General features: G+C 46.1%; 2 protein-coding genes across 3 annotated transcripts in view; one reads left to right on the top strand and one right to left on the bottom strand.

The window, feature by feature from the left end:
- Positions 1–5,245, bottom strand: part of LOC106814697 (motile sperm domain-containing protein 2-like) — a 17,718-nt gene extending 12,473 nt beyond the window's left edge. Inside the window, exon 1 of one of the 2 annotated variants that reach the window (XM_014819043.1) lies at positions 5,129–5,245. The gene's annotated coding sequence lies outside the window, so the exon portion shown is untranslated. The remainder of the gene's footprint in view (positions 1–5,128) is intronic. The other variant, XM_014819042.1, reaches the window with a different exon arrangement.
- Positions 1–6,387, top strand: part of LOC106814698 (zinc finger CCCH domain-containing protein 4-like) — a gene marked incomplete at its 5' end in the record, with an annotated part of 23,590 nt that overhangs the window by 7,496 nt on the left and 9,707 nt on the right.

The following is a 6,387-nucleotide window of genomic DNA, read 5'->3' as shown; positions in this document are numbered from 1 at the left end:
AGACGAACGGGGAAAGAGAGAAGAAAGAGCAAGAGACAGAAAAAGAGGAGAGAGACGAGAGAGAGAGAGAGGAGAGCAAGAGAAAGAGATAGAGGGAGAGAGAGAGAAAGAGAGAAATAAAGTGCGTGACAGAGAGAGAGAGAGATGAGAGAAGAGAAGAGTAGAGAGGAAAGAGTTGGCAGTAGGTGAGAGTAGGGCAATGGAATGAATTTGCTGTGATCTTTATTGAACCATATATATGCAGATATGTAAAGCGGTTTGATTACTAACAGGAGAACGGCTTTCCTTTGACGAGTTGTGTTGCGTCAGAATGCCAAAAAGCGATTTCAAGAATTTGTCAGAATGGAACAAGGAAAGGTTAGACAAGGTGCCGTAATTTCCTTACATAAATTCATAATTCTTAGTATGTGGGCGACAGCTGGCTGTATATTGCCTAGGCCAGTTGGTCCTTCATTAAAATTGAGCTACGTCACGAATTTTCTATGGTATCAAAATGTGTAAAATTTTGCGTTGTGCCATTTTTTTTACATTAAAAGTAAGAACTAACGGGACTACAACGTATCCGTCAAATTTTTACTTGAAATAAGATTGTATCTCAACTAGTTTAAAATCCAAAAAACCATGTACGATTTATATATGTCCTGACATTAATTGCTTCTATGCTGATGTATGATCACGAGTGTATGTTCACCATCGAAACAATAAAGATAAAACAGGAATAAAATGCAGCAATTTAACTATAAAAAGGTGAAACAGAATTAACTATATTTTGTGAAAAAGTGGGAAATATTATTGTTTATTTTTACTATTTACACCGTAATCACTTTAAGCACTGCATCCTGGTACGAATTTTCGCATCTGTACAAGATTGTAGTTGAGGGTGGGAGAAAGTGTCCTCTGTCTATGTGTGCTTGCTGACGATCCAGCGAAACCCATCGTGATGTCCTCTGTATACACCTAACCTGATGCCTGCAACTAGTTGGCGCCATTCGGAGTAGGCAGGCTGCAGGTCTGGCAGTTTACAAGCCACTGTAAAATCTGAAAACGGCGTGCTCACAACAGAGCTCACTAACTCCCCTCTATCTGCTAACCGCCCGCCGTCCATTCTACCTGTAACCATACGCGTCCACATCTAACCTGTAACTCGTACAAGTCACCCACACCCTGTAACCATACGCGTCCCATTTACCTGTAACCCGCCCCGTACACGGTCCCAACGGATAGACCTGTAAACCAACCGTCCCCCATCGTACCTGTAACCATACGCGTCCCCATCTTCCTACGTACGAGATCCGGTGGTGATGCCCAAACCTTCATTCGTCTCACCCGCCGCAGCAAGTGTTATGGGAGGCGCGATGGTCGACCACGGCCATTGCGTCGCCTCGAAGAAACAGCCTAGGACGAGTGGAATTTGCGCCAAAAGCGTTGACATGCCTGGAGCTAGCTGACGTAAGAGACTCCCGTAGGCGTTGACGCAGAAGCAGGGCAAGCTAAATCCACGCCGGAGTATGTTTTTTCTGCCAGCATAGGCATGCTACAGGGTCAGGGGACCGCGCACGCTGGGTTCGAGTTTTTGCCAGCATAGCGACGGTATGATGTCTTTTCGCGATTGGCGACTGCGTAATTTATTTGATGAGGAAGTTAGATTCGTCAGAGCTTCTAGTTTTGGAAGAATCCGACATGTCTGCCGATCTGGCCGGTCCTGCTATGGGATTTCAGCACTTATTTCAGGTGGTGGTCGAGGGCGGTGCAGAAGGGCGAGGTGTGGCCCATAGCAGATTGGGTGGCAGGACAGAAAGCACCTATCATGTGGCCGGCTTCAGCAACCTGGGTCGTCAAAAATGCAGAGAGAGGGCCAATGTTAAGGAAATGCTCCACAAGGGGGCAGCATAGTAAGTTGTCCATTCATTCTGTATCCAATCTACCTCACCGGCTGGGGTTTGATCCAATGTTTCGGACTCCGCAACTGCTCAATTGTCTCTTATGCCAAGTCGCTTTAAGATTTTGTGCAGGTTTTTTGTTATGCAACGACTAAGACACAATGCTGTAGGATTAACTTTAGGAGCGTAGAGGAAGGTTTCCATGTGATGTAGTAAAATACAGCAGGGTGCGAAATTCAGCGGGAAGTCCCGGAGTCAAATACTTCTCCCTGATTTACTGTCGGACTCCCTGATTTGAACATACTGCAGGAGTCCGTGGGACTTCCCTGGAAAATGCGGCTATAGGCTAAAGTTCGTTCCAGAGGCACGGGCCTCACGGAATTACCGTATTTTTTTAGGCAAATAGTCCAAGAAAATGGTTGGCAGAAGCGTGCATCGCATTGGAATCTTACCAATAACGCGCACATGCGTTTATTGTTGTTCGCGCTTTAAGCCCCGGTCACACGAGGCCCACGACGCATTTGTGCCACGACGACGACAGAAAATTTTGGCAAATCTCGTGGGTCCAATATCGGGGTCGTCGCAAGACAGCGCTACGAACATTTTGAGTATCGTGGCAATCGACTTGCTGTCGTGAGCAAAATTGAAACAATGCACCTTTTTTGTTAACACGTTTTGTGGTATCTTAATGTCTTCTCCTGGTGTCGGTTGGTGTCTGTCCTACGACACGTGCTTGCCGACTGTGCGTGCGATAAATATCTTGTCGTTGGTACCAGAAGAAAATGTTTAGTCAAAAACAACTTACGAACTTCTGCACGACTGTCATCAACTGTCTCACGCTGTCGCAGACCCCAGTCCGTGAGACAGTTGCAAGATTGTCTCACGAAATATTAAGTATTTCGTAAGAGAGGCTCGGCACAACATTGCAAGTCTGTCGTGGCTAGGTCTTGCGTTGTAGTCTTGCAAGCATATTGCGTGTTTTGTGAGGGTAAAATATAGCCGGGCGAAGATGAACGCTTGGAAATAAAAACTGTTGCAGGCGCGAAGAGGATGGCTTCCACCTGAAGCGACTACCAGCGTGACCTCTGCAGGGGGCATCTGGCGAAACTCCAGCACAACATAATATAGGTAATGTTGGCGGGTGATCCGGGCCGGGAGCAGCGCGGGAAAACGCGGCGAAACCCCCGACGTTGCGTGGGTTCGCGGATCGAGCGGCGCCTGATGTTTGGGCAGTAATATATCTGATCAAGAGTTAGAGCGGGAATCTGCCGGTGACTTTCATGGGGTTCATGCGGATGGAGTCTCTTTGATCTTCTCCAACCAGGCTACACGATCTTTCAACTCCTGCCCTCGGAGAATGTCGTCTTGGACGGGCGATGTTGAGTACAGTGCCGCCGTAGTCGTCGGTCTTGCTCTTCTCTTTGCCTTGGCATTGCCGCCCGTAGCGCTTCTTCGCTCTCTTGGGGACAGCGCCAGAGGGACCGCCAGTGCCGTGCAGCCTCCCTCCTCACCAGGAATCCGCTCGCAAGCCTCAGTCTCAAGCCGCGTTCAACACGGAGACTCCGTATTATGAAATACGTATTTGCGAAATACCGAATCTGAGACAAATCGCGCCGAATGCGTTCCAACACGCTGATTCGCCGCTCCAGAAATTTCGGTATTTGCGAGCCTCGAGCCTGCTTTAAAACAATCAAGAGCAACATGCGAAATAAAACAATCATCGCACGCAATCTGCCCGATAACAATACGTAGACTGGTTCCGCGCTCGTGACAGTTCACTCGGTTACACTGAACTGTTGAGCGCGGGACCAAGTCGTATAAAATACGCGGCTTCAGAAATCCGGTAATTAGCCGTTCACACGAGGAAAATGCCGGCGGTCCACCAGAGATCCGGTCATTTCTTCCAAAGCACGGCAAAATTATTCGGGTCTGGGCAAGCGCGATGTTACATCAAAATACCGGATCTGTTTAGTACGTATTTCTTGACCGCGCATTTTGGCCTCGTGTGAACCGCTAAATAACCGGATTATCTTGCTTACGTGTGAACGCGGGCTTCAGGTACGACATCAAGCTGGTCCACCGGCAGTCACCCGAAGTTCGTCAGCCACTTTTACCATCTTCTCCTTGTTGGTTTTCTCTTGGGAGCATCCTAATACTAAACTTAGATTAAATTTGCAAAAAGTTGAATAAAATAAGTGACAAATGTCTAAATTCGGGCAGAACTTCGATGTTTCCACTGGAAAACATCTCTGCAGCAAATAGCAGGCAAAGACCGGCTCTCGTTATATAGTCGGCGAGACGGATGCGCGAGCAATCCCACGAGGGACCGCACAAGGCCCCCACGCCTGTTGTGCGCCAGTTCGCACGCTGTAGCAACGTGCATCCCACGAAGTAAACCACGACCTGTTCACGTAAAAAACAGCCCACCCGCCAAATGCCCATCGACAACTCACTACTGTCGCACGACTGACTTGCGACACCACCCACGACATTCTTTTTTTCTGTCGCGTCCCCCGATCGCCAAACCATCTTTAATGTGTCCGTAAGCCCTTGTGACCACTCGAATACATTTCGGGCATGTTGCAAATCTGGCCCACACAAATATTTAATGGGTCTACCACGACAAAATTTCGTACGATCCGTTGTGACCCGGGCTTAAGTTTTGCCAACCTTATCTACCGGACTCCCTCTTTTGAAGGCACGGGAGTCCCGTTTGGAACTCTTGACTATAACCTTAGCCTTAGGTATCACCATAGATATAACATATACAACACATATGTGTTGTATGTGTTGTATGTATCTATGGTATCACGAAGTGTGTTACTGTTAGGGTTAGGGTTAGGGTTAGGGTTTTGCATCATTCTTTGATATACGGAGTCTGTGCATCAGTTGATGATACACAGAAATCTGTGCATCAGTTGATGATACACAGAAATCTGTGCATCACTTCGTGATACCTAAGGTGCCTAAAGTGGATTTGCACCAAATTATCATGTGATATAGATTTTTCAAAATAAATTCATAGCTGCTGCTGTTGGTTGGCTTTAACCATTCCATTCCCAGATGTCTTTGTAATGATTAACCGACAACCCACTGGCACTGAGTACTGTTGTTGAGTTACAGTTAATTTATTCAATTATTTAATATTAATAATAATATTGATTATCATTATTGTATCTAATTTTCATCCCATTCGGACTCAGAGGTTAACAGGTAGGTTGCATGCATGATGTAATACAATACCAGACCGCTGTGCCGTTACACGTACACGGGTTATTCACAGTACTGATAGACTGACTTGTTCAGTGATTTTTTAGGCTCACTCTCAGAGTTTTTATCAGGCAAGATCTCAGACCTATGCTCAGACTCAGGTGACTGGAAACTGGAAACATTGGTGTTACAAGGATGCCACCTGGTGGTACTGAAACCAAAATAAATGCTTCACTCGTAATAGCGGTTGGGATAAAAGCTGACACGCTATCATACTCATGATACTACTACATACACTAAAATCAAATGCGTGTTCTTTTATAGTGTTTATGATGTTTCTAATATGTAACCCCATGACGAGAAAATTCAAGGGGTAAAACGCTCAACTCCTTTCTAAACTCCATATAGATGGCGGGACAAGCACGTTAATATTTACATGATTTGGGACAAAATAAAAATATTGGCCAGCATTGGCTAATTTTGAGGAGTACTTGTACTGTGTTGTAAACATTAGCAGTGGACTTTAGTAGAGCGAGAAACACAATAGCTTAAGGCCATGAAAAGGTTCACTAATTATAATTATTACTGCAATAATTTAATAAACTACACTCTAACTGTGTACACAGTACAGTGTGAGTGTGTGAGTGTATGACTGTGAGTGTGTGAGTGTCGCTGTGTCAGTGCCTACTATTTGGTGCCTACTGACCTGTGACCACACTCTACACTGTCACTGACACTGGCACTTGGAACGTCTCAATAAAAAAAAGGTAAATAAACACGAAATGTATTTACTACCAAAGTCTTAATGTTTCTCTACTCTATTTTGCTTATTATTGTCGCTAATTTAGTAATTACCCGTAAATGCCGGTCAAATGCTCATCTGCAACACACAAGTACACCGCACGCACGCCCTGTGCACCACAAACAACATGAATAAGACTAAGAGAGCAGGTACTCGCAAAATTCGCTCAACGCTTGCTTCATTTCACACCTTCACAGCCCAAATACACCAACAACAGCTCCATCGTGGTATCTATTAACGCTCATAGGGTCTATGTCCCCCAGGGTACTGCCGGAACGTACCCTGGGTACGGTCCGGTATACCCGAACGTACCCTGGTAACTATTTGACATGGTTAGGGTTAGGGTTGGGGGTTAGGAATTGGGCGTAGGCGACTCCCTAGACTCGTTAGTGGAGTAGGCGAGGTACGGTTCGGCATATTAGATAGCACCAGGGTACGTTCCGGTATACCGGACCATACCCAGGGTACGTTCCGGTATACCGGACCATACCCAGG

This window comes from Priapulus caudatus, unplaced genomic scaffold (genome assembly GCF_000485595.1).
Source record: "Priapulus caudatus unplaced genomic scaffold, Priapulus_caudatus-5.0.1 Scaffold964, whole genome shotgun sequence".
NCBI lineage: Eukaryota > Metazoa > Priapulida > Priapulimorpha > Priapulimorphida > Priapulidae > Priapulus > Priapulus caudatus.
Note: the sequence above shows the minus strand (reverse complement) of the source record. Positions and strands in the feature narration are given on the sequence as shown.